This window comes from Grampus griseus, assembly GCF_964374135.1.
Source record: "Grampus griseus genome assembly, chromosome: X".
NCBI classification, from domain to species: Eukaryota; Metazoa; Chordata; class Mammalia; order Artiodactyla; family Delphinidae; genus Grampus; species Grampus griseus.
Genome location: NC_138999.1, coordinates 50,533,903 through 50,554,701, shown reverse-complemented (window position 1 = coordinate 50,554,701; position 20,799 = coordinate 50,533,903).

Sequence of the window (20,799 nt, the reverse complement as noted above, 5' to 3'; positions counted from 1 at the left end):
ATTGAATTCTCTTGATAAGCCCTTTAAGGCAGAGATTATTTCTCTTCCTTGAGTGATAAGGCAGTCAAGCTTTGGAGAAGCTCCATGGTCAGCCTCCAGCCCTATAACCCTAAGTGCTGGTACGTCAAATGGAACACTGCATCAGAGGTTACCAAAGGGCAGCTCACAGCTCAGTTCTGTCACAGCACATTTTTTGTTTGGGCTGTCAATTGTTTGTGGAGAAAGAAAATATGGAATGGGAATGCCTTTAGACAGGGCATGTGCTTCGCAGTTCATGTGGTCCCTCCACACCCAAGTTCGAACCTGTGGGCAGCTGAGTGTGTAATCCCAGCTCAGATTTACTGTTTCTACACGCAGTGCTCTTTCCAGTGGGCTTAGGGCTATCTTATCTGCCTTTGACAAGGCCTACACCTGCACTACACATCTCTCTGGGTATTTTCTGATGTAGTGCTGATGGTTACTGCTATCCTTTTTACAGTTTCTTCAACACCATGGACTGATTATTAGCTTTGGATTGAACAGACCAGACCACTTGTGGCAAGCACAGATTCTGGTATAGTTCCTGGACTTTTGGGGGGGCAGTAATGATGGTGGTGGTGGTGATGGAAGTGGGGGGACATTGTATAGCAGAGACTTGGCACATACTAGATGGTTGGTCAGTGTTTCCCAAATAAACAAAAACTATTCTGAAGCTAGCCTGCCTCTTCCAATAGCTCCAATCTTAAAAAGGTTTTCTTTTTTTCTTTTTAAAATAAGGAGCATTCCTAGCCTATATGCAGTTCACTTTCCTCATTTGTTTTATGGAAAGGGTGGGCAGCTGGTATTACATCCTCTAAAATGTTTCCATGCTGAGGTCATCGATTCCATTTAATGTAGTGTGTGGAGCTTTGGTGTCTCCATCAATCACTGGGAAATGAGCTGAAGAAAATGAAAATCTTTATCCAGAAAATCACGTTGGTCTTGGGTGCCCATGCTAGGCCTGACTTGAGCTGTCTTGGATGTGGGCAGGTATTGAATCTGGTCCAGAAATGTCTTCGGAGGAGGCAGGGCCACCCTGAAATCATAAAGAATGAAGGACCATTGCCTGTGCTGTAATTGATAGCACAACTTGTCTGCCCTTTTTTCACTTAGGTGACTTAATAAGGAGATGAATGAGTTCCAGGCCTTGTCCAGAGCTCATTGAATATATAAGATGCCCAGTGGGCCATAATTGGTCAGGTTGAGGTGGAATAGCCTGATACATAAGAGTGAGGATTCGAAGACAGACTGCCTGAGTTAGAATCCTGGTTCTAGCAGTTATAAGCTCTAAGATTTGGGTACATTAATGGCCCTGTGCCTCAGTTTCCTTACCTGTAAAGTGGGGACAATAATAGCAGCTACCACATAGGGTGTTTTGTTTGTTTTAATTTTTATTATTATTTTTATTGGTGTATAATTGATTTACAATGTTGTTTTAGTTTCAGGTGTACAGCAAAGCGAATCAGTTATACATATACATATATCCACTCTTTTTTTAGATTATTTTCCCATATAGGCCATTAAAGTTTTTGAGGATTTAATTAACTATTACACAGAAGTGGCTTAGAACAGTGCCTGGCATGTAATAAGCACTCAATGTGTGTAGCTATCAATCTTTCAAGATCCCCCAAGCCCACCCCTGAATTAGGCCTGATCTACAGAAAGCAGCCAACTTTCAGTGACCCAGCTTTTATCCTGTCCTTTTAGTTGACAGGAGTTGATGCAAGAATAGTGTTTCTATTCTTTATAAATGGCAGTTGGAGATGACTTCATTATCCATACAGTGTTCTTGCAGAAAGACACCTATCTCTGACTATGGATATGTTTGCTTTCTGTTGACAAAAAATGAGTGATGTTACTGTGTTTTCTTTTTGCCTTTTTGTCAGGGAACCTAGAACATTAACCACTGCTTATCTTGAGTGCCCCAAAGCGTCTATTTCTTCCATTTCCTTCAAATGGATATTTATCTTAGACTAGAGCTTCTTAATTTTTCGATGGCACCACTAAAAATAGCCAAGAATAGTGACTGAGGGGAATTTGGAGATTATAGTCTTAAGAGTTCAGAAGCCTGAATTCTCTTTCAAATTTTGTATTTTAACTTGAAAATGTATACATATTTTGAACTTGAGCTCATTCCATATCTGTGTTTGTTTTAGTGTTCAGTCAGTGTTTTGAATTATCAATCTTTAAGTAGAACTGATGTTCCAGAAAGGCACACCTCTGAATTTATGACTCCTTGTGAAGCCATTAGTGCTGGTCGTCAAGTATTTCTTGATGAACCCCTTCCAGGCTCATAGTAGGACTGCATGTCCCAGTCAGCCTGAAGTCAGGTGTGACCCTGTGACTAGCTTGGCCAAACGAAGCACATTAGCTCTGGGTAGTGCGCAGTTTGCCACACTGCTTTGCTATGGAGAGGTAGAAGCTCAGGCTGAGAGGAAACCTCTATCAGCCGGGTCCCCAAGTGACTGATGAGCCAAGTTCTTCTACTGGATCAGGCTGGACAGGCTAGGTGGACAAGAAGTAAATGCTGTTGTTAATAGCCACTGAGAGTTAAGGGCTATTTGTCATCACTGTTATGATGCAGCCCATCCTGACATACAGCCTCCTCATCCCCTTTAGTGCCCATCAAGTTTCTGAAGGGGAGCCCGTCCTCCATTTTGAAAGTGTGGCCTCCAGTATCTTGCCTAAAACAGTACATTTTGGAAGATGAGGAATACAGATGAGAAATGAAAAAGTTCAAATGCTGGATTCCCACTCCCCCATTTTCTGGAAAGATTATTATTCTTACTCTATAAAATATAGCAAATAGTGTGAGATTTGTGAGTCCTTCTCAGATTTAGAGTCTCAATATGTAGACTAAAATCAACTTATTATTTGTTAATTTTTGGGATGTATCACTCTTTAACAGTTATTTATTTACTAAATGTCCAGGACTATGTACTGTATCTGAAAGTATGAATGATAAGTTTATGTTGAGCCATAAACCTTTGATTGGTGGATTTTGGTTGAAGTATCATGCCTAAATAGAGTGGGCACTTGGTAAATGGTATGGTGAATGAGTGTACTTTCATTAACCTAATAGTGAAAACTCACAGACCCTTCTTTGCCTGTTTATATCGCACTTGGGCATTGATTTAATTTTGTCATTTTGTTTTATAGCTTGCTGTTGATATGTTAGTCCCTCCGACTAAAACACTGACTCTTTTATGCAGGAACTAGATCATTTCATCTCTGAGTCTTCCAGTGGGGATAAGCGTAATTTCTGCACACAGCAGGTGTTCAATAAATGCTTGCTGAGTTGAATTGAGTTAGGTGATAAATTAGTGTTGTTTAGAAACCAAGGGTACTGCAATGTGTCCTGACATTATGAATGGATTCCCTTTGCACTAACTCTAATTCTCAGCCAGAGCTCACTCCTGTTTCTCTGGCAGAAACTTCTCACTGTGGTCAGGACAGTCCCTGAGGCCTATTACATGGGCAAACTACAGCAGCAGTCTGACTTTTACTGTCTCCCTTTCTCCAGCAATAAAATGAAAATGGCCCCAGCTCCTCATTTATGAAGTGCTACAGGATTCCTCTGCCCCAGCTGGTAGGATCAAAGCAACTATCAGGAATTTTCATATGTCTAAAACATCTGAGGAACCAGTTGACCAATTTGCATAAAAAAAACTTGCCTTCCTGGAACTTCAGGAGAAAGTTAGGAGAAAGATAAATGAGAGATGTGGGAAAGGTAAGAGACCCAGAAACATCAGAATCCAGGTGCTTTGTCTATTGCCACGCAACAAACCACCCTAAAACTTAGTGACTTAAAAAAACAATATGTTATTGTCTTTCACAGTCTGTGGGTTGCCTTGGCTCAGCTGGGTGCTTTACATTTGGGTCTCTTATGTGGCTGTTGTGTGATAGCAGCTAGGGCTGGAGTCAGCTGAGTGCTTGAGTGGGTTGGCCTCTGAGATGACTTCTCCACACACGTCTGGTACCTCAGCTGTATGGCTAGAATGGTTAGAGGCTGGCCAGGTCTCTCTGCCCCATATGACTAGTTTGGACTTCCTCCTTGCATGGCAGTCTGAGAGAAGTAGGACTTCTTACAAAGCATCTGGCTTCCCTTAGAGCAGCGTTTCTTGACCTTGGCACTATTGACATGTTGGGCTATTTTGTTGTGGGGAGTTGTCCTGTGCACTGTAGGATGCTTAGCAGCATTCCTGGTCTCTATCCATTAGAAGCTAGTAGTATATCCCCTACCCCGACCCCCATGTTGTGACATTAAAAAAACATCTCTAGACATTGCCGGATGTCACCTGGGAAGCAAAATGATCTCGGGCTAAGAACCACTCCCTTAGAGTGAGTGTTGCAAGAAACCCAGGTGGAAGTTGCAAGGCTTCTTATGACCTAGCCTTGGAGGTTAGGAAGAGGCATTTGTGTTCTGCTGGTCCAAAGTGAGCCCCGGGGCCAGCCCAGATTCAAGGAGAGAGGACCATACAAGAGCATAAATAGAGGGATACAGCGTTCGTTGGTGGGGGAGTCACCTTTGGAGATTAGGAGTTTGTTAACAGTTTACTCATGGAAACAATGTTCCAGGATTCTTCCTATGCTTCTTGTCAGCTCCTTTTAATGATTCTCTGCCGTATGCTTACTTTGTCCCCATTTCTGTGAGAGGCACTGGGTAAAATGACATGGTTCCTGTACTGGTGGTAAGTCATGGTTCCTGTTCCTGAGAATATTGGAGGCCATTTGGGGAGACAGATTCAAAACCAGAGATTTTCAACACGACATGGTATATGATGGCACACAGAGAATGAAAGGTGTGAAAGGAGCATGGGAGAGGGGTGCTTATTCTAACGTGGGAGTTCATACACGGCTTCCTGGAGGAGATAACACCTGAGCCGAGACTTGAAAGATGAGTGAATCAATCCAGCTGAGGAGATGTGGGAAAGGCATTCCCAGGTGAAAGCACAGTGCAGTGGAACAGACGTGCACACGGGTCTGTGCAGTGCCTACAAGCCCTAGGTGTGTAAGCCTGTTACGGGGGTGGGGTGGGAACTGATGCCGCTCAGAAGGGGAGGCGTAGAAAGTAGGGACCCTGTGCACCAGGCTAAAGAGCAGAGACTTGATGTTTTATCTGTTTCCTGGTTATTGATTTACCAATGCCCAGTCACCAGGAAATGACACATCACTATCTAGTAAAGTAAACAGCAGTGAGGTTTTCCTTTTAGGGCACCAGCAACCTGAGGTTACTGTGGAGGCAAAACTGAGCACTGTAAACCGGGAGTGACGTGATTCTCTACTTTGATGGGTGGAGAGGCCAGGAGAGCCATCTGGTGTGTCGGGTGCCTCCTAAGCGCCAAACCCTTTGACACGGGGCTTTGGAGACCTCCTGTCCGTCAGTCCCCATGACAGCTGTGTGAACGCATTCCAATCATTTGTAGAAGATGTCACTGAGAGTCTCAGACTTTAAGTGACTTGATCAATGTCTCACAGTCAGTTGAAGAGCTAGGATTGTACCCAGATTTTCTAATGGAGGTATGTGTGTATGTGTGTGTGTATTTAGATGTTGAGTGTTGTTTAAAAAAGAGAGAATAATAAAACTGAGCAACCTCGTGTGTTTTTGTTTTATGATTGAAGTGTTAAAAAATGCTGGCTTGTACACTATGGAGAACAGTATGGAAGTTACTTAAAAAACTAAAAATAGAATTACCATATGACCCAGCAATCCTGCTACTGGGCATATACCCAGAGAAAACAATAATTAAAAAAGACACATGCACCCCAATGTTCACTGCAGCACCATTTACAATAGCCAGGTCATGGAAGCAACCTAAACGTCCACCGACAGATGACTGGGTAAAGAAGATGTGGTACATATATACAGTGGAATATTACTCAGCCATAAAAAGGAATGAAATAGGGTCATTTGTAGAGACGTGGATGGACCTAGAGATTGTCATACAGAGTGAAGTAAGTCAGAAAGAGAAAAACAAATATCGTATATTAACGCATATTTGTGGAATCTAGAAAAATGGTACAGATGAACCGGTTTGCAAGACAGAAATAGAGACACAGATGTAGAGAACAAACGTATGGACACCAAGGGAGGAAAGGGGGAGTGGGATGAATTGGGAGATTGGGACTAACATATTTACACTAATATGTATAAAATAGATAACTAATGAGAACCTGCTGTATAGCACAGGGAACTCCACTGTACAGCAGAAACTATACAACATTGTAAAACAACTATACCTCAATTAAGAAAAAGAAAATGCTGGCTTGTAATTATTGCCTCAGTGTGCTGGGGCTCTGTTAGGTGCCTGGGACTGTACACATGTCCCTGTGGTTCTGGTGCCTTCCCTTCTTTTTTTTATGATTTTCTTTCTTTTAAAAATTTTATTGAAGTATAGTTGATTTACAGTGTTTAATTTCTGCTGTACAACAAAGTGATTCAGTTATTCATATATATATATATATATATACACACACACATATATATTTTTTCATATTCTTTTCCATTATGGTTTATCACAGGATATTGAATATAGTTCTGTGCTATACAGTAGGATCTTGTTGTCTATCCATCCTAATCCCAAGCTCCCAATCCTTCCCTCCCCCACCTTACCTTGGCAACCACAAATCTGTTCTCTGTGTCTGTGAGTCTGTTTCTGTTTCGTAGATATGTTCATTTGTATCATATTTTAGACTCCACATATAAGGGAGAGCCTATGGTATTTGTCTTTTTCTTTCTGACTTACTTCACTTAGTATAATAATCTCTAGGTCCATCCATGTTGCTGCAAATGGCATTATTTTATTCTTTTTAATGGCTGAGTAGTATTTCATTGTGTGTGTGTGTGTGTGTGTGTGTGTGTGTGTGTGTATACACACACACCACATCTTCTTTATCCATTCATCTGTCAGTGGACATTTAAATTGTTTCCATGACTCGGCTATTGTAAATAGTGCTGCTATGAACATAGGGGTGCATGTATCTTCTCGAATTATAGTTTTATCTGTGTATATGCCCAGGAGTGGGTTTGCTGGATCATTTGTAGTGCCTTCCCTTCTTGCTCTATTAGCTGCTGCCCACTTTAAGATTCTGAGGAGCAGCAGCCAGTCAGCAGGGGTGTTTCTAATACACTCAAAGGATAAGGTGGGGGATTTGGGCTCTCAGTTAAAGAAAGACTCTGAGCAGACACTTGGCTAGACTTTGATTGAAATCCTTATGCATTCATTCCCTGGGCTAAGCCACAAGCTACCAAGATGGCCACGTTTGCTATTTTTTAAAAAGTACCCAACTTAATGAAGTCCAAGAGACAGTGTTTTTAATTGTGAAAATATGTCTACATGGATCTTCCCATGGCACACCCACATTAATAAATCTACCCTTTGTTCCCGGGTTAAAGTTCCAACTTCTTTGCATGGCAAACTGAGCATTTCCCAGTTTGAGCCCACCTTCCTTCTCCAGCCTCATCTTCTGCTCTTACTGATACTGAAATAACTGTTTTTCCCTCAAAAGCCCATGCATTGAGCCTTTTTGAAAAAAATCATTGCGCCCTCTTCCTGTAATGCTGCTCCTTTCTCTTTTTTTTCTAGTGACTCCTACTCAGTCTTTGAGATCTTGATTATTTATTTGGCACACATCTGTGAGCACCTCCAATGAGCAAAACCCTGTGTTATGTGGGGCGGGGGGAACAGTGATGAGTAGGACATAGTCCCTGACCTCAAAGAGACCACAAGCATTACTTTCTCTGTGAAAATACCTTTAATCCCTTTGGTAATTCCCAAAGCATGCTCTTAGGGTCTTTATTATACTGCTGATTACAATATGTTGCAGTTATTTGTGCATGTATCTAACTTCCTCATCAATCTGTGAGGGCAGAGACCACATCTGACTTGTTCATTGTTGCTCTTGTTCACAATATCTAGCTCATGTCTGGATCACAGTCAATACATATTTTAAAATAAATGAATGAGTGAGTGAACGGATAGGTAAATGCAGCTTCTTGGTGCTTAAGTTTATGAATCTTTACCAGCATATACCTCACAAACCGTGGGTAGGGAGAATGAGTTCCCCATTCTACATGGCAGTTCTCTGTGAAGATTTCTATATATGTATTTCACCTCTGAAATCTCTTAGTGGAAGAACAGGTTTTTGACACACAGGCAGCAAACTTGACAGAGTCAACTTGCTCTCTTTAAGAAGATTAACGAACAAGGACTTAAAAGAAGGGATGGGTGAACTGGTTACTAACAAGTAAGAACCAGCCATAAGCTCAGCCCTATTTCAGGAACAAACCAAACCAGGATCTTTAAGGTTGAGCTTGGCTTGGTTCAATTAATCCTTCTTCTCTTTGTGCCTTAGCTGCTCCCACACCCACCACAGCCTCTCACTCATCTCTGTTGCATCATGAATCATGCGCCAGCAGCACCTCCACATTCTGTCCTCTGTTGGATCTGGCCTTTTCTTCACTTTGCTGTCCTATGAGGACAGAGGGCTGGGGGTGGCGTGAGAGTCTTAGATAAATAAGCCATTTTGAGTCTTTCGGAGCGAAGGCAGGTCTGGGTGGGCTTTGTGATTCATGGTGAAAGGAAGATGTGGAGGAGGGAAGAGGCATGGGTTGGATGGGAATCAGCGGAGAAGACAGGGAGGTTGGGACATCTTATGGGAGTGGGTGGGAAAAAGTGAGTCACCAGAGTCAGATAAGGAGTGGAAGGTCGTTGGCACATGAGTGAGGGATTGTAGGCAGAGTGGGGACACAGATAGGTACATTTTTCTTCTTCATGGGCAAATTTCTAGTCAACTTTCAGGATCCAAATTGAATGCCCCTTCTTTATGAAACCTTCTCTGGCATTTCTGTTGTTCTCTGAAGTGCTAACACCCTTTGGTTACCTCCTCCACCACATCGTTTTGCACACTGGTTCATTCTTTTTCTATTGCCCCTTCTTCTAGACTGTGAGCACCCCAAGGGCTGAGGTCTGGCACACACTTATACTGACCATCTTTTCCTAACCCCAGATCGAGTCATGTGGCCTGGCACGGTATACACCACATGGTCTTAGTGAGGCATAGAGCACCTGAAATGAAGACCATCTTGGAAACTCTGGGACACATGGTGAAAACGTGCTTAAGATGGCTTGTGTACGAAGAGTCAGTGGAGTTTAATAGTATTCCTTTTATTGCCTTTCCCCCCAAATTCCTGGGTTTCTGCCTTTCCTAATATGAAGATGCATTTTGCTAAAACGATGCATTTTACAAAAGTCCTGCAGGCCAAACAAGAAGAGGCATGCAGTTAGGTTTCAAATGGAAGTGCATGATCTGGAAATCTGGGGTTTCCGTTCCAGTTTAGTTTACAGGTTCAGCTAGTTGTTTCAAACCTCCTCTTCTAACCAGGATCTCAGATAGAAAAGTGAGGAGTGCCAACAGACCCAGCATGCAGTTATCAAGATCCTACTGGATGCCAGACACTTTTGCTTACATTATTCCATTTAGAACCATCCTAGGAGACAGGTAGGTACCAGCCACATATATTAGGCAGATGAAGAAATTGCTTGGCTTCTTGAGGGGCAGATGTGAGCTATGCAAGAATCATTCTGAGGCTAACCACCCACATCACAATCCAGGCAGTCAGTAAAAACTAAAAAGAGCTCTTGTTTGTTGCGAATGTAGGGACGGCAGCTGCTCTTGCTGCCTTTGTAGTTACGCTAGAGTCCCTTTTCTGGGACACTGGGGGGCAGTGTGGTACAGTGGTTTGACCTTGGGATTTGGAGTAAGGGAATTGGGGCGTGGGTTTGAAAGCTGTGTGGCCTTGAACAAATTAAGCAACCTCTCTGGGTCTCAATTTTCTTGTCCCCAAAATGTGGATAATCACGGTAATACCCACCTCACTGGGCGGTTATGAGGATCAGGTGAAAATGGATGTGGGAGGTGTTTATTGTAAACTATAAAGAGCTAAGTACATCACGATTCTAATGTTCTGGTAAGTGTGTGATTGGGGGTAGGGGCTCCTAAGGTCCTTTCTGACTAAAAATCATTGCCCTCAAAACTGCCTTAACAAAAACAAACAAACAAACAAAAAACAACAACAACAACAAACTGCCTTAACGATTAACATCCTTGACTCTGGAGTTCCCTCTTGGGGTTCAAATACACTCTACAGGAGACCATTGCTCAAGTAAACATATATTCCCTGACATGGAGGTGGGGAAGGGTGCCCCAGTTGTAAATGGGGTTTCCATTTATCAGTTTAATCTTATAACAGGAAAGCAGGTCGTTCAGGATCCAGGACAGGTGTATTTGGGGAGCAGGAAAGGAAATGTACCAGGACTGGATGTTCTGGAACACCAGGTGAACACAAGGGCTCTGGGGACTCCAGCTTTGGGGTCTGCACTTTGCTGAAAGGAGAAAGGCAAAAATCGAAAGTGATCTCTGGTCGAGGGTGAGTATTGAAGGTCAGAGAATCTTGGAATCTTGAGGCAGGGAGGAGCTTTCTTGTTCTCCTAGTCATCGCCATTGTTTCCTTGTCTTCAGTTATTTAAGCATTTTGCCATGTCTGCAGGTGCCCTCTACTGTCTTCTTCTTGATGGTTTTCTTTACATCAGTTGACTGAGAAGTAAATTCAGCCTCATCTAAATCAAAGGTATCTGTGAGATCGCCTTATAACTAACTATTAAAATAAAAAAAAATCTGTTTATGTATCATCTAAAATCACCCACCCAATGACCACCAGTTGTCCATGTGCTAACTTTGTTGAAAACTTGTGTTCCAAATGAACCACCCATCTGAAGATGGAGTCTCCTCTGCAGCATCTTCAACAAGTAGTCACCCTGCATCTGTGTGCACACCTCTAGTCACAGGGAGCTCACCTTTTCTCTTGAGACAGCAATGCCAGAAAGTTATTCTGTAGATTGTGCCCAAATTTTCTTACCTGTAATTCTACCCACTGGCTTTAACTCTTGGGTCACATAAACTATGTCTATTGTCCCTGCCCAAGGTCGCCCTTTAGAAATCTGAAGCCAGCTCTCAGGTATCCCATACTTCATTCAGGCTGGACACCCCCAGTTTCAGCCAGTGTTCCTCTGATGACACCGTTGCAAGTGCCCATAACATAGTTTCTCAATGTTCTTTCAAAAGACTCCAGTTTTGGAGTTACCTCTTAAAATGTAACTTCCACCATGGAACATAATTCTCTAGGTGTGGTCTGGACAAGTAAGGTTGAATGTGACTGTCGCCTCTCTCATTCTAGGTATGTTACCAGTATAAATACAGATTAAATAACACCCTCTTAATAATACACCTACCAAAGGTCAGTAGGTCCTCTGCAGAATGACTAGTTTTTTCAGCAGTGTGCAGAGTATCCACACTCTTACCTGCCCACCCCAAAGCCAGTAAAAGGCATGTGTGGGCTAATTGACTGCCATCCTGGGCAGCATTCTTTAAACCTTTTTGATCATGCCAGCATCTCTGTAAAAATATATTGAGCATGCATCTCTAATATATGCATGTTTATTTACTTATAAATAGTGTAATGGACTCATACACATAGTACCTGAAAAAACTGGAAATTTAAAAGTATGAGATAAACCAATTAGAAATAAAAATTCTAATATATTCCCCTCATCTTATTGGATTGTCTTGCATACCCCAGCTTGGGATGTTTACCCCCAGAGCTTAGAACCCTCAGTGTCTTCCTGCTAAACAAAACAGATCTCTGGATGAAAAGATTGAACCCCCAGTTGTGGTCACCCTGGCACCATGCTCTAATTCACTGTTTCCAAACTTCTCAGATAGTGACGGTGACATGCCTGGGTAAGCACTCAGAAGAATCAGAGGGAAGGAAAAGTGGTAATCTGTATCCCACATCCCCAATTACTATCCTTATCTTGCTTCTCAACACACATACCCCATCTTTCACTCTACATCCTTTATGCATTTTATACTAAAAGACTAGAGATGTCTTTGGAATGCACAGAGGTGTGGTGACATGCTAAAGAGGCAGTAGTGATTTGGGGTGCCAGAGAAAAGAGGAGAAATCTTTGAAATAAGATTCCTTCCAATGTAAAAACCTCAAGTGATAAATTGGAAGTGATCTGGCCTTGGCACGAGTTCAGAGGAACATGAACAAAGTGAAGGTGGATGTAAAGTCACTCCAGTGGGAGAGGCTGGAGCCGCTGGATAGCTTTAACCGGAAGAAGAGAGGGCAGGACAAGAGTGTATTTTCAGATGCTCCAAGAGAGTCAGGCAGAAGTGGCTTTCAACCTCTTTCCTGGGGCACTCGGTGATATATTAGGGAGGCCTAGTGGAAGCTATCGAAAGATCAGCTGGGCTGTAAGAGTTGGGTTCTCCAGTTCCTGGAGGAGTTTAAGCATGAGCTGGGCAAGCAGCTGATGGAAGGCTGTAGAGGCCCACTAGACTAGAGAGATAGTGAGTTCCTGTGAATCCCAAGATTCTGAGCATCTAAGATAGAGTGAAATATGATTGGGAGGACTCCCGTTCTACCTGATCCCCAGTGACTCCCTCATGGGTGTGGAGTTCTGACACCCCTGTTTCTGCTGGCATGGGGCTGCCTCCTTTGGCGAGGTCACAGCCTAATAAGGTAGGTTGATCTGGAGCACTTCTGGCATGGCAGAGAGCCCTGGGTGGACCACCACCTGCCATAGTTGAGGCAGAACTTGCTGGGTATGCAAAAGATTTGAAGGGAAGTGACACCCACATCGCCTTTTTGCCCTTGGTGAGCAAAAAAAATGTCCTCTTCTGGACATTTTCCTCATCGGTTTCTCTCTAGAGTCATTAAGAAAGGTGTGAGATCTGAAAACCTGGGGGTACCTGTTCTCTTTCCTGAAGGTAGGAAGAAAACATCGACACTATTCTTCTTAGGCCAGTGTCACCTCCTATTGGGCAGCCTTACATCCTACGGAGCGTAGGTCAACACAGTCTGCTAATTTTGCCTCAGAAATGGCTTGGGGATCCATTCGTCCCCTCTGTCACTTCTCTGTCTCAGGCTCTTGTCATCCTTCATATGACAGTGACAAGAGCTTCTTGTTCTTTGTCCTCTTGGCCTCTATGCTCCCTCAGAGTGGTCAACCTGAAAAATGATCCAATCACATCATTGCCCCGCTGAAAGATTCTGTGTTCTCTGCATGCAGGATAACAACCCAAACTCATCCCGTCACAGTTTGATGCCACACAACCTCTCCCACCTCCTCTCCATCCAGGAGCCCCTTCTCACTGCACCCTCAGTCTACCCCTGCCGTGGGGGAATCCAGACTTTTACTTATAGAGTTTTGGTTTCTCAGAATGCCCTTATCCGTGTTTTCTGCTTGGAAAACTCCTAATCTTGAGACCTTCTCAAATGTCACATTTTCTATGAAATCTTCTGACTCATCCAGGGAGAGTGAGAGTCTCCTACTTGGCTGCTTGGAGTCCTTTGAGCCAGACTCTCCTGTGTTGCCCTTTTCTTGAGTCCACCTCTGTGGCTCATGTGTCTGCTCACCAACCACAGGAACAGAGCTGTGCTTCATCTGTGCCCAGGAAATATTAGTCAAATGAATGAATAATCAAATTCCCTAGCCTATAATTTATTGACCTGCTGACCATCCCATAAAGGAGCATGATATTAGGCTTGCCCATTAAAAGTCAGCTGAATGGCCTCTCATTTTCTACAGAACCATTGGGTCTGTAGCAGAGAGAGTACTGTGTAAGTTTGCTAAGGGCTACTGTAACAAAATATCATAAACTGGGTGACTTAAACAACAGAAATTTATTGTGTCACAGTTTTGGAGACTAGAAGTGTCTGTAATCAAGGTGTCAGCAAGGTGGGTTCCTTCTAAGGACTGTGAGAGAGAATCTGTTCCATGCCTCTCTCCTAGCTTCTGCTGGTTTGTTGGCAACCTTTGGCCTATAGAAGCATCACCTCAGTCTCTGCCTTCATCTTCACATGGTGTTCTCCCAGTGTGTGTGTCTGTGTCCAAATTTTCTCCTTTTATAAGGACTCTAGCTATATTGAGTTAAGGCCCATTTTAACTTGATTACCTCTGTAAAGACCCAAATAAGGTCACACTGAGGTACTGAGGTGCATATGGGGACATAATTTAACTCTTAACAAGTACCAAGGCCTTGGGAATATGATTTTTTCTCTCTCACCATCCCTTTCCACACATGCAGAATGGGAGACTGAACTAGATAGATAAACCCTGAGGCCTCATTTATAATAAATTCGTTATAAATTCATTCATTCATTTAACAAATAGTAATTGAGTGCATACTATGTGCCAGGCACTGGAATTTGTGCTCAGTAAGCAGAGTTCTCTCAGTGGTTTGTGCCCTTCCTGCTGAAAGGAGAAAGGCAAAAATCGAAAGTGATCTCTGGTCGAGGGTGACAAAACAAAATCTGCCACTAAGTTTTTCCAGTTGAGCGAAATCTCTGAGATCTGAGCTGTTAATTGTTAGTGTCAACTGCTTAATGTTCCTGTTTTCAAGTGTCAAGTGTCCATGACATGTCAAGTGTCCATGACATATCTATGGTCGGCATCTTCAATGCAACCTGTGTAATTCGATTGGGAATCTGCCTCATCAGCTGTTTGAACATTGGTTTCACAATCTGAAGAATAGACCTGTGGTTGCCAAGTTTAAATCTTAGGCATAATCTGGTTATGAAATCAATTTGGAAACATTTTGAGTGAGCTGCATTGCTCAGTCATTCTCCAATCCCATGTTTCTGGCTGCAAGAGGTGCTGGAACCATCTATTTGTAAAGGAAGTAGTAGCACACACCTCCTGAGAACCTATGTTGTTGAGAACTGAGCCTCATTCTAAAGGCACATAACATAGCCAGGTACCCACGGATAGAGACCTAGGATTGGGTGCCTCCTGGGGTGGTGGGTGAGCCAGGCTCCCTGGGATTATTCCCTGGGCCGTCCCTCTTCCCTCATTGAGACCACCAGAACTGTGTTCATTGTTTAAAAAGTTCCCATAGAGCCAGGGCTCACCATGTTCTCTGGGGTCTGTGCTATGCACCTTAAGTGCCTTATCTCATTTAATCTTTGCTACAGTCTTGTGAGGTAGGAACTATTACTGTGACCATTATGAGAAACTCAATTGCTAAGTCTTGAACCAACTTGCCTGAGGTCTTATAGTTAGTAAGGGGCACAGAGTAGGCTCTCAAATCCAGGTCTGTTTGACCCTAATGTGTGGGTTTTTACCTTCTGCTCTCTTGCCATCTCTTAATACATGGATCTGATCATGTCACTCTCTTGCTATAAACAATTTATAGCTCCCTGTTGCCTACAGTGATGGCATCTTACCGGAGATAGGAGAACACTGTGATGCTGAATGTAAAATTTTGTGTGTGTGTGTGTGTGTGTGTGTGTGTGTGTGTGTGAGTGTATTTTCCAGAGAGAGGATTCAGATCTTGGCCAGATTCTCAAAGGGTCCCTGACTTCAAAGGCTAAAGTACACACATTTCTCACTGGGGTTACTTCCTTCTACTTCTTGTTAAGATCTGTTTCTCTGAACTTCTAACAACTTTCTGGAAGGTCCCTTACACTCTCACACCTTCAGATCTGTGTTCATGTGGTTTCCTCTGTTGGTACTGCCTGCTATCCTCTTCCTCACCAGAGAAATTCCAGCTCATCCTTCAAAGTCTAGCTTGGAGGCCACTTACATGAAACTATCCTCAATCCTCCCCCTGCTTTGGGCTTGTGTGAGTTTTATTCCCACTATGTATACAGAACTCATGGCATTGACTGGGGGCTAACATGGTTTTTGAGCCATCGGAGAGCCCAGCGTCCTCCTCATTCTGTACTGCCTGGTAGAGGGCCTGGCCCAGGGTGAACATGCAGGAATCATCTGTTGGAGTTTAGAAAACAATAAGAGTCGTTTAATTGATCTGGGTCCCATAATCTAAAGGACACAGTTTTAGACTCTAGCCTTGGAGGGCAGGACTAACTCCCATCTTTTAGGCTACGTGTGTTCTCCCAGATTTCACTTTCCAGAAATGCTTGATTTGGGGAACCAAATTTGTGAAATAATAAGCCCTGTGATGCTTCTACTGGACAGAATAGAAAAAAAAGCTGGACAAACTGGGAGCAGCCTCTGTGCAGTGACTGGTAGTTTTCAGAGTCACAGTGGTCAGATTTAATAGTGAGGACTTACTCCATTCATCTCTGTTGCCTGCCATCTCTCCGTTCATCCACTTCATGAAATGTCTTCCTTATTAAGATTTTCTTTCTCTTGCCCCTTTCTCTCCTCTTCTCTTCCCTTGTCTTGCCTTGCTTTGTCTTCCCTTCTGCTCTCTTTCCTTTCCATATTCTGGAACCAAACTGTTTAGACTTGAATCTTGGTTCAGACATTTACTAAATCTAAACCTCAGTTTCTTCATCTATAAAATGGGGGATAATAATATCTCATTAGAGAATGGTATAAGGAGTTAATTAAATGAGTTAATATATGTGAAACTCTTAAAATTGTGTTCAGTCAACCTTAATGACTCTTGGTTTTCTCAGTGACGTCTTTTTCTTAAACACTTGCTTTTCTCTTGCCGTCGATCAATCTCCTCTTTCACTCTCGCATGCGCTCTCTCTCTCTCTCTCTCTCTCTCTGTCTCTCTCAGTCTCATTTACTCAGTCCCTTTTTCTTAATCTCGGTCTTTCTCTCTCTTCCCCTCCTTCTGGGACCCAGTTCTAGGAGTTCACAGGCCTCTGTCTTCCCCTGCCTGACTCACTACATGGGAGGCTGGTGCTGGGCAGGCAGGAGGGTCTCAAGCACCTGCTCTGGGCCTGTGAGGCCTACAGGCTTCCCTAGGAGACCCAAGTCCCCGGAGCCTGTAGGAGCTGCCTGGGCATTTGTGTCATCTCCACCTTGGCCTAATGATTCTTTTCCCCAGAACCCCTGAGCAGCCCTGCTGTGGGCTCAGCCCAGGGGCTGCTGCCCTGGGCAGCAGTGGGTGGGTGGTTGGCTGGGGGACTCTTCCTCCCCTTCCTTCCTCTCCTGCACAAGGTGAGGGAGACCGTAAACCTTTCATTTGTGCTTCATCTTAGGAGCTTCTGTACACTGAGGGTAAGAGTAAACCTTTCTTGGGTCCTCTCTCATCATACCTGAGCCATGAGGAAGGTTTATACCAATTTTTGGCTTACTCTGTTAAGCCAGAGGAGGTTCCTGCTGGCATACAAGATGGAAAGCAGAAAGCCCCCTTCCGTCGACTGCTCTTCCCACCTCTTCTTCTTCTTTTATCAGAGCCCTCCTATAGCCCCTGAGCGTCGTTACTTTCATTATATATGAAAGCTCCCACTTTAATAGATCATGTTCTTCATATAAGAAAGTGCATGAGCAAAACCCAAACAATACATCCACGTATTCAGAGGGGATTTTATTCCTTGAGAGCTGAAAAATGATATGAAATCTCTGATTTTACCTTGCTTTTGGATAATGTAATTTCAGCATGAAGAATATGTTTTTAATGTTTTATTCTTCTTCCTAAGTAAATATACAGTCTGGCTTAAGTCCATCAAGTATCCAAATGAAACAAAAATCTGCCACTAAGTTTTTCCAGTTGAGCGAAATCTCTGAGATCTGAGCTGTTAATTGTTAGTGTCAACTGCTTAATGTTCCTGTTTTCCAGGAAGGCTGGGTAGGGGGCAGCACTTCACTGTGTCCTCCCCCATTCCCACCCCACTAGTCTCATTTCTAATTTTGCCCTTGGGGCAGCTCCCAGGAGGCCTATCTCTCCTGCCTTTCTTTCTCAGCCTCTTCTGTACAGAGTCCTCTAGCACAGAGGGAGGTGCTTCCAGAGAGATTTTGACTTCCCTGAAGGAAGCTCTGCTCCACAGCCCGCTAGGTGGGGAACTGGCTTTTAGAGTTAGGGTCCTGCTTGCAGAATTTTTGCGGACATGCAGGTTATTGTGTGTGGGGGACCCTTTCCTAGCTTGCGGGGCAGGTTGCAAGCTGGTTCATGGGTTCCTAGGACACAGAGGGCTCTGGGCAACCTCTCAGGCTAATTGGGATTTATTCCTTTCCTTATTCATTCAGCAAATATTAAGTGAGTTCCAGGTACCATGCTGAGCCCTGGGGAAACCAGAGTGAATGGGACGTTGGCTCATTCTCAAGGGGCACAGACTCAGGTAGGAGAAATAAAAATGTGCTTCTGTCATTGTTTTCATCTAGCATAACCCCAGTGCCTGATAAATATTTGTTCTGGGTTAGCCTGCTCATGTTAATGACATGATATGACTCGACTTGCATATCTGTCAGGAATAAGCATTTGTTTCTAATTCCGTCATGGGTTTCTCACCAAATGTGGCCACAAATTCCCATTGCTCCCCAGAGAAGAATTTAAATTCTGCAAGAGCAAAAGCCGTGTCAGTTTTATTTACAACTATACACCAAGTATCTAGTAGCAAGGTTATTAAAGGATAGATACTCAGTAACTATTTGTTGAATAAATTAATGAAAGGGAACGTGAAGGGAAGATGGTCTACACTAGCGTTTCTCAAACTTTAACATAAGAATCATGTGGGGCTTCCCTGGTGGCACAGTGGTTGAGAGTCCGCCTGCCGATGCAGGGGACATGGGTTTGTGCTCCGGTCCGGGAAGATCCCACATGCCATGCCGTGGAGCGGCTGGGCCCATGAGCCATGGCCGCTGAGCCTGCGCGTACGGAGCCTGTGCTCCACAACGGGAGAGTCCACAACAATGAGAGGCCCACGTATCACACACACACACACACACACAAACACACACACACAAAGAATCATGTGAAGAGCTTGTTAAAATACAGATTCCCACCCCAAAGACTCTGATCCAGTAGGTCTGGTGTGGAGCCTGAGTATTTACTTTCTAAGCTCCCTGATGATGCTGATACTGCTGGTGTAAGGGCCACACTTTGTGCAGTGAGAGCATATGGAGTCTTCTTCCCTATCATAGATCAATGACAAGACGTGACACTGGATCCTGTTCTCAAAAGACTGACTTAGGGTTTGGCCCTCCCCACCTTCTTAGCAGAGGCCCCAGGCTGCCATACAGGATCATTCCAAGTATTTGGGATTCTGTACAGGTATATGATAACATAGACATGATGCAGGTGTTTGAGCCAACCAGTGGAATTATGAATGTGAGCCTTCAGTAGTCAGCTCATTAAGTGAAATACAGGGCTATTAAAACATCTCTGCTTGTGAAACCCTTTTGTCTATCATGAGGATTATGGTCCCTTCTTATGTAATCAGCTTCTTCAAGGAGAAGGACCTGCTCTTGTGGTAATATGCGTTTTTGCTTATTCATCGCCGCTGTGTATTCATGCTAAGTTTTAATTGTCTTTGACCTCCCTACCCACCCCAGGGCTGTCAAATGGGGTTTGCTAACCTCTCTCCAAACCGCTGAAGGATGCACTGACTAGGTGAGGGGCAGCTTTCAACCCACCCACCCTGCAGTTCTGAATGAGAGATCTGACTCAATCTCAGTGAGACTCTGCGATTTCTTCCCTTTTCACAAATCGTTGGAGGCTGGTGTCCCTGACTAGGCTTATTGCAGACTTCACCCCTCAGACGTACATCTGCAGTCACTGTCGAAAGCTATCTGTCATCTCTTAGATGAAATAAGCACTGTGGTGACGGGGAAAGCGTTTTGGAGTCTTTCAGGATCCCTTTGGGTGTTTCCTCCCCCATGACCTGGGCTGGGTCAAGTGCCTCACCACTGAGCACACACAACCCCAGCACTTCTCTGCCCTTCTGCCATAGCACACGTTCTGAAACTGCCAGGCCACGTGCCTGCCTCCTTCATTGGATTTGGAGTTCCTTGAGCACAGGGATTGTCTCGTTTCCTCCTTAGCTGAGGAGCCCAGACCAGGGCTTGCTGCGTGGTGGCCGCTCACTGATGGTTATTTGAGCCCATGAAGAATCATGTTCACATACTAGCTGGGCTGCTTGCTGATTGTGTGATCTCTTAGTCACATTTTGGAGCCTCACTTTCTTTTTCTGAAAAATGAGGATGAGTATGTGTATGGGAAGGTTGGCTTTCTCTGTGCCAGGCCTGATTCTACATGCTTCATGTGTGATGTCTCACTTAATCCTCATAACTACCCTATGTGTCGGTATTACCATTAACTATTTTCAGTTAAGGACACTGAGGAACAGAAAAGTTTTGGAATTTTCTAAAGTTATTTGATAAATGGGATAAAGGGTGGGTCAGGATTTGGAGTCTGGCTGTCTGATTCCAGAGCCTGCAAAATAGCCACTATAGTAATCATTCTCAACTTGGGGTGAATCTGCCTCCCAGGGGCTGGCAACGCTGGAGACAGTTTCGATTATCACAGGTGGCAAGAGGAAGTGCTACTGGCCTTTAGTGAGTAGAGGCCAGGGACGCTGCTAAACAGCCTACGATGCATAGGACAACCCCCACAATAAAGAACTGCCCTGTCCAAAATGTCAGTGGTGCCTCAGTTGAGGAACCGTGCACTACGCTGTACTGCCTCAGTGAAATCAAGTGTGCTAAGAGCCTGGCCCAGAGCAGGCCCACAATAAATGGCACTTCGTTCTCAAAGTTCACAGGTTGCAGCTCAGAGAAGAAAAATCACTCAGTCTCCGGTTTCCTTCAGCAGCTCAAGTTTTAGTCTTCCCGGCTAAATGGTTCCCGGCTGCTTAGCATCTCTATCTCGGGAGTTCCTGTCTTTGTGAGATGTGCTGACAGTTGTCAAGAGTCGGGACAAGACTTTCCTTGGGAGAAGAAGTCCAACTTCCCTGAGACGTGGCAAGTTCAGACATTCCACACAGAATGTGCCTTCCCAAAAAGCCTCCTGGCTTCT